This window comes from Balaenoptera physalus, assembly GCF_965194825.1.
Source record: "Balaenoptera physalus genome assembly, contig: SUPER_6_unloc_2, whole genome shotgun sequence".
Taxonomy (NCBI): domain Eukaryota; kingdom Metazoa; phylum Chordata; class Mammalia; order Artiodactyla; family Balaenopteridae; genus Balaenoptera; species Balaenoptera physalus.
In genome coordinates, this window is record NW_028126536.1 from 661,974 (window position 1) to 685,301 (window position 23,328).

Here is a 23,328-nt window from a genome sequence, read left to right on the forward strand (position 1 = left end):
CCCGGGTTCGTTCCCTGCTCAGGGAACTAGATCCCACATGCATGCCACAACCAAGAGTTTGCATGCCACAACTAAGGAGCCCACGTGCTGCAACTAAGGAGCCTGTGAGCCACAACTAAGGAGCCCGCCTGCCGCAACTAGGACCCCGTGCAAATAAATAAATAAATAAAAATAAAATTTTTAAAAAGTCATTAAGTGAGGCTCCAAAACACCCTCGAGTCCCGAGTTTGCGAGCCTCAGTACTATGAACGTTTGGGTCCAGTCGTTTCTGGGGTGGGAGCTGCTGTGTGCATTGTAGGATGTCTAGCAGCATCCTTGGCCTTCACGCACTAGAAGCCAAGAACATTCCTCTTAATCTCCACCTGTGACAACCAAAAATGTCTCCAGACATTGCCAGATATTCCCTGGGGAACACAGTTGCCCCTGGTTGAGAACCACAGCTCTCAGCTACCAAAAAGTCCCCAGGATGAGTGTGGCCGGATTATTTAAAGCATACAGGGTCCCTGAAACCAGAACAATCTACTTTCCCAGATTATTATGAATTACAATGAGAATTATCTTTCTTTGAGGGGATCTTAAAAACGCAATAAATTCTGCATTACACTTTGTTGACCTACACTCTGTTAAAACGACCAAAATGTTAAATTCTTACAAAGGAAACCTTTCGAAGTCATTTTTCCACACAACGAAAGAGTCAGTATTTTACTGAGATGATTCTGAAGAGTCTAACAAAAATCAAAACTGCTTTCTTTCATTAGTCTTACACCGAAGCCTGTAATCAGGGAGAGAACGCAGCAGACAGTCCTGCATTAACCCAGATTCCATCTTTAGCTCGTTTGACCGAGATTTTCATAGGTTACACAAATATTACCTTTAAATTAGTGTTTATCTTCCTCCAACATGTGGACAAAGAATGAAATGTATTGCTGGAAACAGAGTCTACATAAAAGCTTTAATTTTCTCCTTTATCCAGAACGCCAATGAGAATTCTCAACGCTTTCGTCTACCTGACTCTTCCCCCACCACTAATGGCATAGAGCCTTTTGGGCAGGATCAGAGAGCAGTACTTCTGGGATCCCAGGCCCATGGCTCCTCTTAAAAACAACTGTGATCCGAAGCGAAGGGGCTCTGAGTGATTTCTAAGCTGGATCCTCCAGGTGGGCATGGAGTAGGGGAACGGGCCACGTCTGCCCATCGTGCCCTGAATCCTCCGAAAGCTCTGTGATCTGTTCCCGCCATCCCTCCAGGCTTCCATCCCACACTGAAGGCTGCATAAAGTGAAAGCTTCCTTCACAACTACTTTTAGAACCTGGGTAGAGGGGAGCCGACCCCGTACTCTTTTTCTCCAGAGTTTGAGAGGGAACTGACCGGTGCACATGACTAAGTCCAGGCCGTGAGGTGTCCAAGTCACATCCGACCCCCCAACACACACACCCCCATGCTCAAAAACCACCGGCAGGTGAAAGCATCGCAAAACAAACTCTGCAGGGTGAGCCCAAGGTACGACGGAACTCCCGCTCGCAAGAGGGCCTGCTTGGTACAGAAGGAAGCAAACCATTCCCCTGATTTCTACTCATAAAGCGTAAGAATTGGGGCAGCTTTTATAACGTCTTGAGACACACAATCCGTAGCATCTGTTCGGAGGGTCTGATTCCATACAGTTGGAGTCAGTGGATCTTTCTGGAAAGGGCGAGACAGGAAATATTTTAGGGTTGGTAATTGAGAATACAGCGTAGAAATTATATAACGAGAGAGAAAACAAATTTTCCCCAAACTTTCACTGACAAAAATCAAAATTTTGTGAATTCAAAATTTGCATTTCCTATCATTTTCATGCGTCATGAAATATTCCTCTGTGATGTTTTCCCCCCAATCATTAAATAATGTCAAAACCATTCTCAGCTGGAAGGCTGCACAGGTGGACCCCACCTCCTGGGGGCAGACCCTGCAGGCCCAGCTCAGGGCCTGGGGAGGACAGAAGGCCGCGCAGGCAGCCGCAGGCAAAGACGGGAGAGAGAGAGAGAGAGAGAAAGAGAGAGAGAGAGAGAGGGGGAGAGAGAGAGAGAGAGAGGGAAATCCAGACGGAGACATCACCGGGGCAAAGGGCTTTCTGAGCCCAAAACGCTATCTTTGTGTTGTCTGTGCTAAGAAACCTGTATCAGGGGACAACTGATATCTTCAAGTGTGAGAAAGGCGTGGTATTTTGTATATAAACGACACTGCTTACCCCCATAACTTTGCGCCTTTCAGTGTGGCTGGCTTGTGATAGCTTCTTTTATGTGTTACACACACGTAATTTGAATGCTGAGTGATCACAAATGGCCCTAGTTGTACATCTCTTCACCACGTCACTGGAGAAACCCTTATAATTCCAAAAGAGCACTGAAAGTCCTACAAACCAAGCTTAATAAACGGTAAAACATGTGATGCTAAAGTGGGATGCATCCACAGGTTAGCCACTGACTTTATGAAATGTACACCCAACTTGAGCAGGTGTCTGACAGATAAAAGTATGTTTTATTGACAGTTCTCACGAAACTGGTGTCCAGGTACAAATGTCCCCACCCTTTCAGCTCTGCACACAGCCTAAGACCATTGTGATGGGAACTCCCCAGAGGGCCTTTATCAACGTTCACAATTTTCATGCTTTCATAATGATCAGTCACAAACCCTACTTAAAGAGGTGACATTCTGTTTATATAAGAATCATCAATAGGGCTTCCCTGGTGGCGCAGTGGTTAAGAATCCGCCTGCCAAGGCAGGGGACATGGGTTCAAGCCCTGGTCCGGGAAGATCCCACATGCCACGGACCAGCTAAGCCTGTGCGCCACAGCTACTGAGCATGCGCCCTAGAGCCCACGAGCCACAACTACTGAGCCCGCGTGCCACAACTACTGAAGCCCGTGCGCCTAGAGCCCATGCTCCGCAACAAGAGAAGCCACCGCAATGAGAAGCCCGCACACCACAACGAAGCCCGCGCGCAGCAACGAAGACCTGACACAGCCAATATATAAATAAGTAAAATAAATTTATAAAATAAAAAAATCATCAATAGATCTTTAAAGGGGGGCTTTTAATCACGTTAAAGAAATGCAGAAAGAACAAAGAAAAGAAGAAGAAAGCCATGAGGATGGACTGAACAGGTGAAGTGAAAATAGTGTGGAAGTGTAAGGACAGAAAAGGGACTCCTCAGTACACATACACATAGAGTGTCAACTTTTGGACCATGTAAATGTTTTTTACATCCAAAAATATCCTTACTCTCCAAAGGTTCAGCAAAGAAGAAAGAGGAAAGGGAGAGGAAGAAAGAGAAAGAAAGGGAAAGAAATTTACTGTTCGAGAGATAAAGCAAATACGGCAAAATGTTAACACCTGATGAATGTATTCTTTACGTTTTCCATGGGTTTGAAATTTTTCAAAATACAAAGTGGAGGAAAAGAACGGAATACAGCTTGGCTTTAACTGAGTTATTCTGCCCTCTGACACCAGCTCCACTGGCTACTATTTGTCTTCAACAAAACATCCAGTTCGGTCAGTCTTAATATTGAAATAAAAGTTCAAATTATTCTTATTTAAAAAAACAAAAACAAAAACCAAACCCACTGACTCGGCACTTGTGTCGAGCTGGATATTTCTGGTTCACCGTGCGAGTGTTACTAGTCTCTCCAAGTCTCTCTGGAGAGCCGGGCTGGCGTGCCCATCCTCCCCCTGCAGACTCCGTGAGGCCTGGCCTTGGGCAGGTGACCTCGAGTGTGGCAGAGTGAAAACCAGGCCAGAATCTCCACAGACATGATGCACCCCCGGATCCCCAGCTAGGACACCTCCCCAGAAAGTCTCACAGATCCCACAGGGTAGCAAGAGGCATATTTCTCGTGCTCCTGACTGAGCAAATACCTAATGATTAGTAGGAGTTAGGAATATATATTATTTTTGGCTGTGTTGGGTCCTCGTTGCTGCTTACGGGCTTCCTCTAGTTGCGGCGAGTGGGGGCTACTCTTCATTGCGGTGCGCGGGCTTCTCACTGCGGTGGCTTCTCTTGTTGCGGAACACGGGCTCTAGGCACGCGGGCTTCAATAGTTGTGGCTCGTGGGCTCAGTAGTTGTGGCTCGTGGGCTCTATAGCGCAGACTCAGTAGTTGTGGCGCACGGGCTTAGTTGCTCCGTGGCATGTGGGATCTTCCCAGACGAGGGCTCGAACCCATGTCCCCTGCCTTGGCAGGCGGATTCTTAACCACTGCGCCACCAGGGAAGCCCCCCAGATTAGCCTTTTAAACCCCAGTGAAAGCTGCACAGAACTTCTCATTCTCGCCCTTTGTTAGTGACCTGCTCCTTAGACAAGCCTTCCTGGAGGCGACATGTAAGAAAGAGCACTTAGAATCATCTCTTCCTTAGGGAAAGCACTTCCTTGAGAGAAACCCCGAATACCTCAGAGTTGTGCCAGACCTACAACCTCAACGTATGACAAGACACTCCCTGCACACGGGCTGAAGCCCGCTGGAGGGCTCTGGGCTATTTCGGAGACTGAGCTTTACAGCTGGGCGGAGCACTGCTGTCTGGGGCCCAAGAGGGCTCTCATTCTGGCTCCGGTCCTCTTAGTTTTCACCCTTGTGGGACACTTGTGTTGGTGAAACGCTTAGTTCTCCTAGTTTAGAGTTTCTTTTTCACATGTGATCTTCGAGGAGCTGCATTTTCCCTGGCACCTGGCTGATTCAGATACCACCTCTAGAACCTTTCTGGGCGGCTGCGACCTGGCCATGATGGAGAGCAGGGGCATGCGGTTGTTGGTTTTTGTACGAGAAGCTTGTGTTTGTGTGAGAATGTACTATTTCCCCCTTTCCAGGCACCACACCTGGCACCTAGGAGACCTCACCTAAGTCCAACCAAATAAATTAGAGAGTGAGGTTTAACAGAGGGTCCTCACGCTTGTCCCTTACAACCACTGACAGAGCAGGAGAGCTGCATGCCACCAGCATGCAGGCGACACACCCTAATGTCTCTGCACACCCTGCCTCCTGTGGTTTGCTTTCAGTCCACTGGACGGGCTTGCATACCCCACCCAGGATGTGAGCTGGTCCGAGAAGGGCCGGGGGAAGAGGAGGAGAGAAGAAAGGACCCAAACCTCTTACTCACAATCAGGAAAACATACATTTGATTCCAACAGCTCCAGCATCCCTGCTGCCTTAAGAAGTGAGACCCACAGGGGCCTTCACGGTGGCAGAGATCGATGGCCGGCGCACCTCTAAGTCAGCTGATTTCCTGCTCCGTCCCCTCGTCCCACCCACACAAGACACTCACGCAGGCACCCAGAACAGTCGTAAATCAAGTCCAGGGCGGCACAGAGGCAGCAGGGACATTCAACTGGAATGCCAAGGCACAGGTGCTTGTCACCACTCACCGTGACTTCCAGACCCGTGAACTGCACTCTCCTTGCTCCTCAAATGGGGCAACAAGGCCTGGCCTACCTGTCTCACGGGGATGCACGGAGACGTGCTCAAAACCACAAAGCACGGCAACCGTTCGCTATGATGAGCGCTGAGGGGGGAGACAGGCCGAGGGCTCACGCTGCACTCGCCCGACGCGCGCCCAGGGACTGAACAGCTGAGCAGTCACAGCACGGGCCCACTGACAGCTTCTCGGGACACCACAGTTCCCTGCCATCTGGGGCTCCCGTACACACCAAACACACAGCGTCGTGCGAAATCCCATCCTCACTCTACAGTGCAGTCTGAGACAGTCTAGCACGTGGACGTTTACCAGGTTTTAACTGTCCCTGCCCTAGCCCTCTTCCTAACTGTTCCCCAGTTTCTTTACGGGGAATTTCTTTTCCTCTTCTGTCTCACCCCCCATAGTGCTGGGAACAGAGGAGAAGTGACCATGGCACGAAGGAAGACCCAACTCCCTCTCACTCTGCTCTCTCCCAAGGTTTTAGGAGCAGTCGAAGCACAGTGTTCACAAGCTCGTATGACTATGAAAATCTGCAAAAGCAAGACATGTTACCATCAGTGATCAGGTAAGTCCTCTGCCCCTTGCACTCTCTCTCCCGACCAAGAGAGGACGAGGGGAAGCGGAGCCATCTCGATACATCCGCCCTGGCTCAGCGGGATACAGCTGTGAGATTCGCACACGTCCCCTTGTACGGCTGCGTCACTGCTGGCTGTGCCGGAATTAAGAATGGCTTCCAGAAATACTTTATTTTAGGACAAATTATCCAATGTCAGCGCACAGTGGGCAGTGCCAGATGGACTAGCATGATATAAACTGCATGAGGGCAGAGGAGAAACAAAACTGGAAACTATCAAAGCCAGAAGCTAGCCTATGGAAAATTCTTCCACAGAATTTTTATCACTTATCAAGTCATTTGTCAATTTTTACCATTTATCTCATAAAATTACTAGAGACTTTCCAAAGTTTAAGAAGCCAAAAAAGTTCACACCACATTACCAATAATGGGCCATGAATCACCATAACAGCAGCAGCAGCTGGTCACCAGGCTACAGGAGACCCTGAATGGTGTATTTCCTCTATGGAAAATGATACTGTAAAGCTACTGTCATAGAAAGAGGTCACACCTAAGAATACACAACTTAAGAAAAAAAATGGAAAAAAATAGAGAGGCATGTCAGGCCATGAATTCATTCATAAATGTTATTTTCCCAGAATGTGCTATCTGCAGTACCTGCCAACTTTGAAAAATTGTCTAAGTACTTACGCCCCTCAAAACCTGGCGAGGGCAAGTCCTTGTGGGAAGACTGCCAAGCTGGCTCTACTGAGCCCCTGGTCTAGCCTAGAGATGGGCACATGCTTCCAGGTCAGCCAATTAAATATGCACATGTGCACGGGCACGCACACACACATACACACACACACACACTTTGAATCTTGAGGTACTGACACAGAACAGAGATGTAGTTGGAGTTTCTTTTATGGTCTTGGTTACACTGGCGTGATGATATCTCGTTCCTGCCGGAGCGAGAATTCTCAATTCTGCAGACTGTCCTTGATCCCTGCTGCTCCCAAGACTGGCCTCACTGCCCCTCTTCAATTCCCAAGGGTCCACCTTAAGTCAGGCAGGAACTGTTTCTCTTGTTTAAAACCAAGAACCCTACAGGATACTCACTGGATCTACAAAGGGATTTATGTCTCCTGGTATACCAATATGCCCAAGATATATGTGCTTATGTGTGTGTATTTTATTAATAGGTTTGTTTTTGTTTAAAATCGAGCTGTAAATAAAGTACACACAACACACATGCTTATAACTGCATGCAAAACATCAGGAAAAATACACAAGAAACTATCAACAGTGTTTACTCTGGGAAGTGAGATTATGAGGGAGAAAGAGGCTTTTACTTCTAACTCATACCCTTCAGTACTCCTTGAATTTTTAAGTAAATAAACAGCATGTACTATAATAAATGCATACAAAACTAAAAGGAGGGCCAAACCTACAGAATAAACTCTCACCCATGAGAAACGCTTCATCTCCTCTTGAATCTTTTTTCCCCCTTCCTTGTAAGGCAATTCCCTCTGACAATATTCACCCTGAGGCTCATCTCCGTCCGTGGGCCAAGTTCAGTCTAACCACCCAGTGTTCCAAGGAGCAAGACAGAAACCTCTTTCTCTCAGAGAAGCAGAACTGAATTGCCAAATCTAGCCTTAGTAGCTCAAGCTCGACACACCGACTTTCCCACGTTAGGTGCTTCACGTTTAATGAGTAAAAAAATTCACGAATGAATGAGTTGCACCATAATGAATGAGTTGGCCTTATGATCATTTGTTTCTACAATATTGAATTAGTACAGCTAATTATAGTTAAATTCCACCAAAAACACCTTTGCTTTTTTGTTTCGTTTTGTTCTTACATTGCTTGATTCCCAGCGTCCTTCTTTACCCTGGTGAGTGAAATTCTCTCTTTAATTGTTCGTTACTTACACCTCATACAAACAGCACATTCTTAACAAATGCTGGAGAGGGTGTGGAGAAAAGGGAACCCTCTTGCACTGTTGGTGGGAATGTAAATTGATACAGCCACTGTGGAGAACAGTATGGAGGTTCCTTAAAAAACTAAAACTAGAACTACCATACGACCCAGCAATCCCACTACTGGGCATATACCCAGAGAAAACCACAATTCAAAAAGACACATGCACCACAATGTTCACTGCAGCACTATTTACAATAGCCAGGACATGGAAGCAACCTAAGTGTCCATCAACAGACGAATGGATAAAGAAGATGTGGTACATATATACGATGGAATATTACTCAGGCATAAAAAGGAACAAAATTGGGTCAGTTGTAGAGACGTGGATGGACCTAGAGACTGTTATACAGAGTGAAGTAAGTCAGAAAGAGAAAAACAAATATCGTATATTAATGTATATATGTGAAATCTAGAAAAATGGTACAGATGAACCAGTTTGCAGGGTAGAAACTGAGACACAGAGGTAGAGAACAAACGTATGGACACCAAGGGGGGAAAGTGGCGGGGGGTGGTGGTGGGATGAATTGGGAGATTGGGATTGACATGTATACATGAATATGTATAAAATAGATAACTAATAAGAACCTGCTGTGTAAAAAAATAAAATAAGATAAAATTTTAAAAAAATAGTACATTCTGCCTTTATTACCAATTAGAAAGGAAAAGCAAAGTTAGAGACTGGGAGAAAATTAACGCTGCATTCATATTTGATTAGACTGATAGAAAAAGCACTTTTACATCCTTAACATGACAATGAGAGAGGGATACATATACAATATGTTAGACCAACTAATAGTAACAGTCCCTGGGGCTTGTCATTAAATTGGAGGGTTTTCCAAAGAACACCCCAAGCATTAGTGAATGCATAAGCATCTTCTCTCCCACTTTTATCCGTAATAAAAACTACAGAGAAAAGAAATCCTGCCTAACCCACTGAATTTGGATTTGATTGTAATTAACTGTCCTTTCGCACCTGTTAATATAAAACATTTTGCTATTTCTAAATTAGCACATATTGGAAGGGAAGATCATTTCCTGGGGCATCACTTCCCTCAGCTGCTCCAGCCTTCTACTAATGAGCCCAAAGTATTTAAATTTAACCCTGGCGAAGAAAGATTAACTTTACAAGGAGGAAAACACAGCAAGACAACTTCACAGTTGTCTGTGAAGGAGCCAGTGCCAGAGCTGGGCCTTTCTGGTTCACAGTTTCTCTCTGGCTTCACCTGCCAAATGACTTGATCTCTCCAGCATAAGACACAGATTTCAACAACCGTTACTTAGGGCACTGGGAAGCCTGAGCGGACCGTCTGGCTCCGACCATGTCCTCTGAGTGTGATGCTCAAGCTCTAGCGTGCCTTGGTCCTGTGACTCAGTAGCCACCCAGGGTGTGGTTTCTTTGTAACCTGCACTCCATGCCTCGTCCTTTGTCCTGGTAACCCCCCTAGGACACTAGACCCTCTAGAACCCGAATCCTGCCTGGCACATAGTAAGTGCTCAATGCGTGTGAGCTCTGACAATGAAATAATGATGATGCTGATAAGCTACTATGATCTCTGTCCACAGGGTCCACAACTTCACTTCTTGTGCCAAATTCTCCCCAAGCTACACCTAGCACTTGTGGTATCTGTACAAACTCTGGATGTTCTGCTCTACTGCCAACTATGGATGTCTTCTAAGATTCCACCCAGAACCAAATCTATCCCCTGGCACCTTTCTGAGCCCACCGGGTCAGTCTAGTTCTAACTCAGCCTACTGTCTACATGGATTATCTGCAACTGATGGGACATGCCCTTCCCGTGAATTGCTAACAGGGGTGGATGAGAAGAGTCAACCGCCTGGTCTTCACCTGTTTGCCCGAGCACACGCAGGTGCCAGGCTCTGTGGGAGGTACAGGACTACACGACGAATGTGACGCAGCCCTGGCTGTGACACAAGAACAGTTTGGTGTGGAGAGACATATATCTATAGACTATCATAAAACAACAGAGACGTGCTTATAACAAACTGCCCCTGGCATATTATAAAACACAGACCAAAGAAAGCCATCTGGGTGGGAGACAAAGGCCTGCTGGAGAAGGTGATACAGGATCCAAGTTTTAAAGAAAACGCAAAGTTAGGAGGAAAAGGGAATAGGGACCATCACAAAATGCCCCTCGTTTATAACAGAAACTAGCCTTTCCCAAGTGCCCATGTACCAAGATTTTCACCTGTGTCCATCTCATCTCATTGAGTTCATTCAACTACCTTATAAAGTAAATAGCGTCAACTCCATTCTCCTGATTCAGAGACCAAGGCAGAAAGGTTACCTCGGCCAGGCTCCACACCCATTCAATGGAGGAGCCTCATTCCACCCTGATCCAAGTCACTCCCAGACCACGCAACTTCCAGGACACCTACGACCTTCGTGGGACCACAGTATCGTGACGAAGGTCACAAGAAGGGCTTGTGCCTTTAAACAAGTTCACACGTGCCCAAACATTCCTCTTCATCCCCAAACACAATCTCTCCTCTTCCTCGTTGCAGCCACTCAAAGGCCCGTGAAGGGTAAGAAAATCAACACCCTAATTCCCTCTTGTCAGTCCCCTTCAACCTGAACTCTACCCTGCCCCTCCTCGGCCCTCCCGTTCCAGCACCATGTTCCCTGAGCGTCGGCAGCCCAGGACCACCACGCGCTCCACCTGCCCGCCGTCCTCCGCTCTAGCCGGCGCTGACGGCAGCAGCCCCGCACCTGCCTCTCCCAAAGGTGCACCCACACCTCGGCATCCAAGCATGCAACTTCTCCCCTGGCCACCTCTACCCGCCAAAGGTTCATTGGTAGATAACAGACGTGCTCTGGGGTCTGGACACGTGACACAAAAAATATAAGAACAAATACCATTGAGGAAACTGATACATAAGACAGAGCTGGACGCTCCCGTCAACGCTTTACTATAAGAAAAGTCACATAAACCAGGCAGAAATTATTAAAACTAAGAGAGCAGCATGACTGTCACGAAGACAGGACCCTTGAGGGAGGAAAAACAAAACAGAACAAAATCCAGACAAAATAAATCAATCTCCATACATCATTATGTTTAAATAATTAACGGAACCCTCAGACACCAAACAGCACAGATGCGCCAGTGGTTAACACTTAAACTCCTCGAGTCAGCGTCCCGACCTCTCCATGGCCCTCAATGTCAGTGACCTGATCTCAGCTGCACAGATGCGCTCCCACCACCTCGAACGGGGGCACATCTTGAAGCTGCTCGTGGTCACAGAGAATCACGTCCCTTCCAAAGTCTTCAATGCTGCAAGTTCTACCGTGCCACCCACCTCTCCCACGAGCGGTGCCACAAGCCCCCATGTGCCTCTGCAAACTTTTTAAGTATAAATTGAATTTAAGTTCATAGCAGCACTATTCAGAGTAGTCAAAAGGGAGCGATAACCCAAGTGTCTATCAACAGATGAATGGATAGAAAAAATGTGACTTATACCCACAACGGAATATGACTCAGGCTTGCTCGCTCTCTCTCTCTCTGTCTCTCTCTTTCTTTGGCTGCGCTGGGTCTTCGTTGCTGCGCGTGGGCTTTCTCTAGTTGCGGCGAGCGGGGGCTACTCTTTCTTGCGGTGCGCGGGCTTCTCTTCGCAGTGGCTTCTCCTGTTGTGGAGCATTGCTCCGCGGCATGTGGGATCTTCCCGAACGAGGGCTCGAACCCGTGTCCCAAACCCGTGTGCCCTGCATTGGCAGGCGGATTCTTAACCATTGCTCCACCAGGGAAGTCCCTGACTCAGGCTTTAAAAGGGAAGTCTGACAAATGCTCCAACACGGAATGAGCCTCAAGGACATGATGCCAAGTGAAACAAGCCCATCACAAAAGGATGAATTCTGCATGATTCCACTCATGAGTCACCCAGAGTAGTCAAATCCATAGAGACAGACAGCAGAATAGAGGTTATCAGGGGCTGGGGGAGGGGAGGAAGGGGAATCACTGTTTAATGGGGAGAGAGTTTCCATTTGGGCAGATGGAAAAGTTCTGGAGATGGACGGCTGTACAACCATGTGAACGTAGTTAAAGCCACAGAAGTCTACATTTTAAAATGGATAAAACGGTAAATTTTGTTGTATTTGTTTTATCACAATAAAAAAGGTAAACGAAATTTAAAGTTCAATTCTTCTGTCCCACGAGCCCCATCTCAGGTGCTCACCGGCCTCACCTGAACGGCTACCACGTGCCAGCACAGATCACTGAAGGTTTCCGCCCCTGCAGAAAGTGAGTGGCTAACATGGGTTAGTGGCTGCTGACCACGTTTCCCTGGACTAAGGAACTGGCCTGACCGGTACCTCGGAAAAGCTACATTCCCATATTGAACCAGCCCACTGTGCTATCCAGCGTGCATTCATTCATTCATTCATTCAGCAAGCATTGCTGAACACCATTCATCTTGGTGCCAGGCACTTGGTCCGAGTGCTGATAAATAAAAATTATCAAGACATTCTTGGCAGCTAACGCTTCCTAGGATGGCGGAGGAGCACACAGTTTAAAGAGAAATCACAATGTAACGCGACATGTGACCTTTCACCCACATAAGCCAAATGCTAACTGCCTCCGGACTTTGTTCTTTCCAGCACACATTCCAGAATGCTCTACGTTGCTCAAGGGCCAGCTCCCTAACCCAGTGCAGGCAGGTCACGCTGCACCTAGACTTCTGCAGAGTCTCCACTTCTCTCCTCCCCACCCAAGAGCTCATCTTCCCTCCCACTGTCTCAAAGGAAGAATTAGCCTTTACCTTCCCAAAGTTAATCCCGCCAACACTTCTTGATTCCATCCTCTCCTGCCTGTTCTGGGCCCCTCTCCATCCTCATCTCTTACCTCTCCGTATCCATAATTCCAAAGGACCCCCTACCCTTAGTCTACAGACAAGCTCAACTTGCTCTTAGTATAGGGAAAGCCAGGTTGTCCTCTCCTTTCCAATCCAACAGGGCTAGGCAAACTACTTCGGAGAAAAGCCAGGTAATAAACTTCGCAGGCTTTGCAGATCACAGGCCGTCTGTGCTGTATATTGCTCTTTACCCTTCTTTCACTACTCTTTAAAATGCAAAAAGCGCTCTTAGCTTGGGGGCAGGGTGGAGGTGTACAGGGATCTGGCCCGTGGGACACAGGGCGCCAGCTCGATCTACATGGTACTCTCAGATCATTTTTTCTTAGGTACAGTTTTTGATGTGTCCCTTCTCTGTCCAAAAAGACAACACTTGGTGGTCTCCTCTCTTTCCATAGAGTAGGAAGGGTGGGCCTTCAATACCCCAACCCACCCTCTGAAAGTCCCAGCTCCCTCTCCCCTTCAAACACCTTTGAGCACCACCCAAATGGCCCACTCCGTGCCACCCTCCTTGTCCTGCCACCGGGCTGCGACCACACTGTCTAGTGATCCTTGCCCAGATCCATCACACGTGCAGAGAGCCCCGTGCAAACGCCACCACGTTTACAAAGATCACTGTCTCCGGTTACAGTGACCTTCCTGGCCTGCCACTAACCCAAGCTTCCCTAACCTATCGTGCCATCTCCCCAAGACACCGAGAACAAGTTATTCCTGATATGCTACAGTTGCTCAACGAAGGTTTTCTTAAAGAATGACAACTCTCAACTTATACAATATTGTAACTCAACTATACCTCAATTAAAAAGATTAAAGTAAAATGCACCTGCCCACACAAAGAAAGAATGAGAACTCTCATCTCCACGGGGGCATCAGAAGCAGAATTTGAGCTGTTCTCACCTTGATCACCACTAAGCACCACCACAGCAGGGCTGCACAATTCCTTGTCTGACCTGTGAATCAGAGAACCGGTTCCATTCCTCTGTCTACTGGGAGTGCCTCTCAGGAGAGGGCATACCCCATAGGCCATCACCAAAGTCACCTATTTTTATATGATCACTGCTATGGACTGAACGTTTGTGTCCCCCAAAATTCAGACGTGGAAACCTACTCCCCAGTGTGACAATATCTGGAGGTGGGGCCTTTGGGAGGTGATTAGGTCGTGAGAGCGGAGTCCTCAAGAACAGCAGTAGTGCCCTTATACATGAGACCCCAGAGAGCTCCCTCAGCCCTTCCACCGGTGGGGACACAGCAAGGCAATGACCATCTGTGAACCAGGAAGCAGGTTCTCACCAGCCACCAAATCTGCCTGCACCATGATGCTGGACTTCCAGCCTCCAGAACTGTGAGAAATAAATTTCTGCGGTTTATAAGCCAGCCAGCTTACACTATTTTGTTCTAGCAGCACGAAGGGACTAAGACAAATCACCCCTGAGCAAATTCAAAGCTCTCAGGTGTCTGGGTAGTCATCAATGTCAAGACCAGCATCAATTAACAAGCATCAGGGGTTAATGCTCCTCAACACAGCCGAAGCCTTTCACGACACAGTGCAGACTGCAGGCAGGTCAAGGTCATTCTCCCACTCACTCCACAGGTACTTAGTAAGCACCTACTATATGTCAACACAGTGCTGGAGAGTGAGGTACAATAGGAAGCAAAACTGCCTCTAACAGCAAACTCTTTAATACAGCCAAACAAGAATGCGACGACATTTCTGAAACCAACATACACAGATCACGCAAGACAGTACACGCCTCAACGGTAAGGACCAAGATCCCTGAGACGCCCCACCTGGCCACCACGCTGTGCTTCGCTCCAAGTGAGCGCTCAATAAATACCGGCCACACAGAACCGCGCTCCAAATGATTACATCAAAAGCCTTCGGTAACTCTGGAAGGAATTAGGACTGACCTTTGAGTAATTACTTCAAGACTGAAAAAGGAACAGCAGCAACGCAGAGCCTCAAAACCACTCCAGGAATAATCAAAATAAGAGAAAGATGTTTGGGAACAGATTCTGCAGTTCAGTTTCTGTTAAAGGGAGATGGCTCTCATCCTTCAAGCAGAAGAGAAATTAAAGTCATCGCCTCAATCCAATAGCTGGAAAGTGTCTTTATCGTGAAAATTCAATTAGCAGTCTGTGACCTCCACGTCACTTCTCCGTCTGTAGCTCCACTCCCTTCCCGCTGAGGTTAAATGCACCACAGAGGTCAGGAAGCGCCCCATTTAGAAGAAGCGCCCTCGCCTTTTTAGAATGAGCTGTGCTTTGATTTTACACCTACGCTAAAGAGGCTGCTGGGTCAACGTTTATACGCGGGTTCCGTGGAAATTATTTCGCAATTATTACCTGTGTGTACCAAACGGAACTTATTTAAGTTTCCAGGGTATTGGCAGTACGACACCACCACCACATGATAAAAGTGCTCAATTCCAATGCTTGGCCAAACAAGAATTGTCCAATACACTTAAAATCTGATAGCTTTTATGTAACAGCCACTTAATAACTATCATAATACCTGCTTGTAAGGTACTTTAAAACATAGAGGGCGTGGACTGAACTCATCATGGGATAAGAATGCCTGTTGCTGTGCACTTCAAGCTGTCAGACTTCATGAAAGATCACGGCACAGCTGGGTATCTGACTGGTATAATATGGGTGCCAAGGCGCTCGCTGGCTAATTCAGGCTGATCAATTTCAAGCCATTCTAGTGTAAAGAGTGAATTATTCATAAACGTTTAGGGAACAAATCATATGACCTTAAACATTCATGCCCCCCACCTCAATTTCACCAATCTTTGTCACCGATACTCTACTGCTGGTCTGTTAAATGTACATCACTGTAATCCTCCCACACCCATGATTCCATTCAAACAGCTCGCTCTAAATAGTCTTTTCACAGTAGGAATGTACAGAGGTACGCCTGGCTACAGAACTTTATACAGAGACTAGTCTATCTATTTATACCCACACAAAGAGAATACAAAGCACGCCGTTCATGAATACTAAGCGCTCAGCATTAATGACACCCCTTAGTGATGGGTCTGCTGACCTCTAAGCCAGTGATACACGAAGCACGGATCTGGGCTGAACTCAACCACAGCCAGAGGGGGTCTGCTGGGTGCTGTCCTCCTCTCCCAGGAGCACCAAGTACGACAGCCACAAGCAGAGCCAGTGACCAGGTCGGAATTTCTGGCAACTCGACCCTTCTGGCCTGGTAATTCAGCATCCCTCATGTTTTCAAAATACCACCAAGCATCACTCTGTCCTTACTCTGGGTCTACCGTGTTCGAGGCAGTCCCTTTTTTGCCTTGGAAATTGCGCTGGCCTTAGTGCCGCCTAACACGCATCAGGAATGTCCACAGAGGAGTCCAGAGCAATCTGACGATTTTCTTTGTGCTTAGAACTTGAAAACTGCATTTTCTCAACACCGGGAAAAAGGGAAGTATGTCTTTTCATTGAAGATTTTCACTGAGAAGGAAACCAAAGCTTCGCAAAAACTGTCTTCCCAATTTATCTCCCTAACATCAGAACATTTCTCTGAAGTGTAGCACTGACATTTACAAAATTTCATTTAGACACCGTTAAGGACCATAAGGTTTCTCTGAAAAACCAGAGGGGAGGGGGAAGGGAATGCATGGTTACAAAATAAGAAGGTAGAGAAAACCATCCCAAAGGACGCAGAAAGGAAACACGCTCTCCCATATCCGACACACCTGTGTCAAGTGTTCACGCTATTAGAGCTGAACCGTGTCTCCCCAAGGCCCAGATGCTGAAGCCCCAACCTCCCAGGACCTCAGAATCTGGCTGTATTTGAAGACAGGTCTTTAAAGGGATGATTAAGTTAAATGAGGTCACTAGGGTGGGTCCTACTCCAAGAGGACTGGTGTCCTTGTAAGAAGAGGAGATGAGGACACAGACACACACAGAGGGACAACCACGTGAGGACACAGGGAGGAGACAGCCGTCTACACGCCCAGGAGAGAGGCCTCAGGAGGAACTAGCCCTGCCCACACCTGGATCTCACATTCCAGCCTCCAGCACAGGGAGGAATAAACGTTTTGAAGCCTGCCCCACCCTGTCTGTGGCACTTTGTTACGGCAGCCCTCGCAGACTAATTAATACACGCTATGCCATGCTCTGTGCCAGGCCCTGCTCTCGCTCCGAGGTATGGACAGAAAAAGCAGAAGGGAAGAGCTTTCAAGGTTGGTCTTGCCCCGGGCCCTCGTGTGTTTGGGTGGAACTCCGCTTTTTTCTCTACGCCTCTCTTTTCTCACCTGTATAATGGGATAATATGACATGAAGGCCATCATTAGGATTTCCTGAGAGAGTGAATACGCAGTACCCAACAGAACTCCTCATACATCCCAAGCATGCAATGCACACTATCGTTTTTAAAACTGGGCCGCACCCAGGCCAATTCAACCTGTCTCTATGAGGTAGGAATTGGGCACCAGAAAAATCTGTAAAGCTCCTGGGGGCTGGGGCAGAGGTGGGCACACAGGTGGAGCAGAAAGATGAAGATCAGGAAGCCCGCCGGGCCCAAAGGCTTTTTTACCTTGGATCTCACGATGCCGTTGTTAAATCCACACTATTATTATTCCCAAATTAAGAACAGTGGCCAGCGCTGGGGCAGTTCTGGCAGGGGGTGGGAGAGGCGGAAACAGAGGTAAATAATCTTTTAGGCGCGCCGATCCTACGATCCTACGCGACGGCCCAGGGGAGATGTGTGGGGGCAGCAGGTGACACTGCTCTGAGCCCAGCAGAGCCAGGGCGGGGAGGAGGGTAGCGGATCAGTGAGGCCTCACCCCTCAGGGGGATCTGGGGTACCCCCTGGGCCTCTCCTGCTCCTCATCCAGTTCACCAGCCCAGCCGGCAACGTGCTCACATCAACACGCCCGTCCCGGCTCCAGGGTTACCTGCTGATTGCCTATGGGACCGCTTTACAAACAGCCCAGGGAAAATGCTCTTACAGTGACTGTGTTTAATCTTTAATGTGAAACATTCCATTGTTTGAGAAGGGGAGCTGTTTCTAATTGAATACATCTACAAATACGATGAGAAGGTATGAATTAAGGTGAAAGGGTAAAATGTGCCATTGAAAAAACAGATGTATTTTGGAACAAATCCAGAAATGTCTTCCTCCTGTTACATGTTAAGATTTCACGGGTTGAAGTCAAGCCAGAAACACGCATATTTGTGATGGAAAGACAAGTACTACTCCTTAAAATTGAGAGACCAGCAGGATTTTCTCACTTTATTCTGAAAGAAAAATGTAAATACTTTTGAAGGGGTAGTGGGGAAAAAAGGAAACATGCAATACTTTAAAAAAAGAGCACTGTTTTACCACTTTAAAGCCATGGATAATTTAAGAACATAAAAATATGTGATGTGGTCTGTTCATTAAAGTGTAAGATTTAGTATACATTGAATTTTAAACTATAATTTACCCAGACAACAATTTCAAATGTAATGACTGAATATGCTTTAACTGCTTCTAAATCCTGCTGGCAAAATTTAAGGAAACTCTTAATTTCTGCCAATTTATTAAGAAGCAGGCAAACTTGAGTACAGAAAAAAATCATTAATAAAAAAGTTTTCTGAACTTGGTGACCCCACAAGGTCAAGCAGACCCAGAAGCTACTTGTTTAACAAAAGAAGAGGAGCCAAGATGAGAGAAAAGACCACCTCATTCCATTAAAATAACATCTGGCTTCTTATCGACATGTGTTCATTTGAAAGACAACGATAAACAGGATCCTTCTCATGTTCGCTTTTCAAAATTACCCTTTTAAGTCGAGGAATTCATAAATGCTTTCCCTGACGTTTACGAGGTTTTCTATTCTGTCCTGGGTTGTCTTTACGCCTCCATGTGGTGTGTTTCTAGACATTAACCTGTTCATCCACGTTTTGGAGAGGAAAAGCATCTGGAACGGAGGTTTCCTACCAGTTTTCACCCACAGCCTCCTAAGCCCTTCTTGCTCTTCTTCCCTGTCAACAGCCGAGGAAATGCAGCACCCACGACCGAGGGTGGCGTGTCTCAGCCCTGGAAACCAGCGGGACTCCGGCTACTTCGTGGGGCAGCCGTGCAGAACCGCAGACTGCACTCCAGCTCCCCGCGCCTACGCGGATTCTGAGCTCATCGCACTCCTCGGGGGCCCATCCTTCAACCAGCCTGAAATTCTGCACTGCGGGCCAACGCTGAGTGTGCGATCACCCCTCCCAAGACGGGTGAGGGATGAGTGAACAGGAAAGGGAAATGAAGAGGGACCAACTTCCATTACACAGTAAGTGGGTCACGGGCATGAAACGTCCAGCGTGCGGAACACAGTCAGTAATAATGTCGTATCTCTGTATGGTGACAGATGGTAGCTAGACTTACCGTGGTGATTATTTTGAAATGTACAGACATAGTGAATCACTATGTTGTGCACCTGGAAATGACACAGCGTTGTAGGTCAATTAAACTTCAAAAACAATCAAACAGACAATCAAAGTCACAGAAAAAGAGATCAGATTTGTGCTTACCAGAGGAGGGGGCTGGGAGCAGGTGGAAGTGGACGAAGGCAGTGAAACGGTACAAACTCCCAGTTATAAAGATAAATAAGTACTAGGAATATGTAATGTACAGCATGGTGAATATAATCAACACTGCTGTATGTTACACATGAAAGTTAAGAGAGCAAATCCTAAGAGCTCTAAATAATTATTAGAAAATTATCAACAACAAAGACAGAAAAAGATTCCTGTCCAGAGCTGAAGCGATTGACCAGTGTCTAGCTGACCTGCTGGCAATAAGAAGTCAGGACTTGGACAAGGCTCAAGGAAACCGGCTAAAAGCAAAATACTTTGTGTAATTTCTCCCTCCTCTTAGATGGGCAGGCACGGGGCAGATAAAGGACATTCCCCAAGACTTTCATTAAAACTAAATTTGTTACAGGAGCTTAAATGTCCTGATCTCTGGAGAGCAGAGACAAAGGTGCATAATGGAGATGTCAAAAAATTCTACTTCCTGGGAATTCCCTGGCCGTCCAGTGGTTGGAACTCCGTGCTTTCACTGCCGAGGGCCTGGGTTCGATCCCTGGTGGGGGAACTAAGATCCCGCAGGCCACGTGGTACAGACAAAAAAAAAAATTTCTACTTCCTGCTTCTCCCCTCTTCACAGTAGGTGCCTTCTGAATTATGACTGTAAAGAGAAGCAATCTTTTTTTTTTTTAAGTAGGAGATAAATATATTATTCTACCAAAGGACAAATGAATGTCCACGTGGATCCTGACGAGAGTGAAATGAGGTGTGCTCCTGGTGCCCGGACGGTATGGAGAACAAGACCATCGCTAGCTGCAGGCGTCTGCATGCACAGTGCAGGTCTCTGCTTCCCTTTACATACAAAGCTACGCTGCAAACTCAGTATCCACAAAGGGAAAAATAGGCACAAACACCAAAACCGAAGCTAACGTATCAATCATTTCAAATTAAACAAACAAAAACGCTGCTGTGGAAACCTGGAACTACTTGCGGTCGACATTTAGTGTCATGAAAACCAAAGCTTCAGCCATTCTCAGCAAACGACCTCAGCCAAAGACCTGAAGTTTGGAGGTGAGTCCTATGTCTCACCTCCACAGCCCACAATGTGGTCTGGGTTGTGAATGTAACTTTTGTATTTATTTACTCTCTGTAACACCAGTAATACAGCATCAACCAAAATGACAGTTTTCTCTTTTAAAAAGCCTCTAATGTGAAATGCAAAAAGTAAAAAAATAAAAGATTTAATGACAACCATGATGGATGAAATGTATTTCTGGAAAAAAACAACAACAAATAAACAGCCAGACTGAAGGCACCCAGAGACTTTTATCACAACCCAGTTCCAGCGCTCTCTCACATCTTTTAAAGTTTGAATCACGTATTCGACAAAAAGTCTGGTTTTGGGGAGCCCTGAGGGCATCCGTCAATGAAAGCAGCTGATTTATAAACAGAATTAAGTGATTATGAAAACACTGCGGCGTCATGAAATGCTTAAAAAGCACAGCATTGTTCCAAAGTTTCCTCGTGCACCTGCAACTGGGATATTGTCATCTGGTTCTGAAACACAAATATTTTTTCAGCTTTAAAAACACGCACAATCCTGTAGATCCAAAACGTGCCCAGTACCCTGTCAACGTTGTTCTTTCTTCCCCAAATCACATCATTAATAGCTATGCCTCTGGAGGGATGTCCAATCTTTAAGCTGGCAGATCTCAGTCACAACACATGTGTGTGTATACACACACACACACACACACACACACACATCGTGGCAGGGGAATACATCTGTGTCCCACTTTATTCAGGGACTTCAATATCAGCCCCTCGTCACCTCTGGGGACCCCATCAGTGATCTCTAGATGCTTTTTCATTGCATATCCCTCTCAGTGAAAACCTTTTAAGCATTAACTCCAACTCATGTAACCTATTAACTAGAGATAACACACAACAAACATTATATGCATTTTTCATAGACCACAAATAGACATTTTGTAACTATTAAATAAAAATACATAAACAGAGAACTTAAGTTTCTTCCTGCACTCCAGTAAATCCCATTGTCACTGCCAGAGGATATGCAGTCCACTTGGGAGCCCACTTTGTGAATTAAAACCTGAGACAAGGCATTTCTGTCACCCTCTACCCCAACTAAACATGGAGACTATTGGTGTCAAGGAAATGTACTAGGAGGCCCATGAAATTTATCAGGCAAGTCTAATTTCCACAGGCCTCTCCCCTTGTTCTCATCTGGTCTACAACAGTTTCTGTCATGCACTGGACACATGAGATCATTACTTCTTATTTTCACCAACTTCTGAGCTGGGTGCCCCTCCAACGCTGTTTCTCCTGGCAAGGCTTTTTGAAGAATTACGCTACAGATCTCTGGAAATTGTTGAAACTGGCACAGAATCATCGTGCATCTTAGAAATACAAACCTAATGTGATATTTTTTCATAATCAAATTAGGAGTTAAACCAAAGCGCGTCTCCCAAGACTGACCTGTGACTGTCAGGGACTGGCAACCCTTGTTTTTACGTTGATCACTGTGAATACTTGAGTCTTTACCAACACAGAGTTGGCATTCAAGTTTCAAGGGATTAGAATGCCTGATAAGATTCTGCTGGGAAAAGAACCTAAGGCAAGGACCCAAGTTTATTCTGTCTCCCAAATGAATCAAATGGTAGAGACATCAGTTCTCTGCTCAACTGCTTTTCTAAATACAGCCTAAAACTCGGCAACCACCTGGAACTTTATAGGTGCTGAGAATTATGTCTGCATACCGGTGCTACAGATGTCTGCATCATATGAACGGGGTAACATCCCTCCAACTCCACTTTCTCATTTCTCATCTTCAAACGGATGTCAAGATAAGAAGGGTACCTCGACGGGTAGAGCTGACCCAGCTAAGGCTAAAAATCACCCCAACGCACTAGAAACAAAAAGCACTGCTCAGTTACACAGAATTTTCTCCAGTTCCCAATCATGACTTACGTGGTCTTACCATATTAAAGTATTTGTTATTACTGATTTAAGAAATAAAATGGCATCACATACAGTAAGCTTCTTTTGCCCAAATTTCCATCTATTGGAAAGTTTAAACAAGCAGAAGTGTTTGCAAATTCGATACCGGATGTTCACACAAACTCTAAAGCCCAATGACAACGGGCAAGTCTATAATAGTATGAGCCAAGCTCTCCCAAGAAGCGGACAGTGTCCCTCTAGCCTTGCTCCAACATGGATGAGGCTGGGTGTCCAGGTTGCGGTAGACATGAGGAAAGTCTTCAACATCTTGGAGAGAGAGAAGGTGATCATCACGCCGGTGGGGCGGTGGGGGGGGGGGGGGGAGGGGCGGGGAGAGTCCTCACCTCCTCCTGCCTCTGTATTCTCCCTGGGGGTTGGTGTTAAGTGTTCCAGAAAGGAAAGTGCTCCGGGCTGGCTATCTCGGGTCATATTCTGGGTTCCAGGCTCAAGGGAAGTAAGCAGAGAAAAACTCTCATGTTTTCTTTACAGTATTCAAGCTCCATCCACCACGATAGGAAAAAATGACAGGAATTCAAGGCAGAGACACTCTCTTCAAGAATAAACACTATGAATTTTGCCGTGAGCATTGTTTGTGCTTATTTTACAGGGTCTCCTGAAACTGGGAAACTACAACACTCGTAAGAGTTATTCAGAGGCACCCCACAGCCCAAAGTGTCTTCTGAATTGCTGGGGTCTTTTTTTACAGTAAAACATGCAACTAACTTAGCAATGTTAAGTTGAATATTGTTTACTTCAATCATGGGTAAAATGTTAGTTAAAGCATGGAACATAGTTTACTCAAATTGCTAGTTAATATAAAACCACCATAATCCTTAACCTACAAAAGTGTTAAAAAAAAAAAAAAAAAAAAAGAGCCTACGCAACATTTAACGTGTGCCTTTTCCACATTACAATCCGCAAACACGGGGTAGGAGAGGCCTCAAG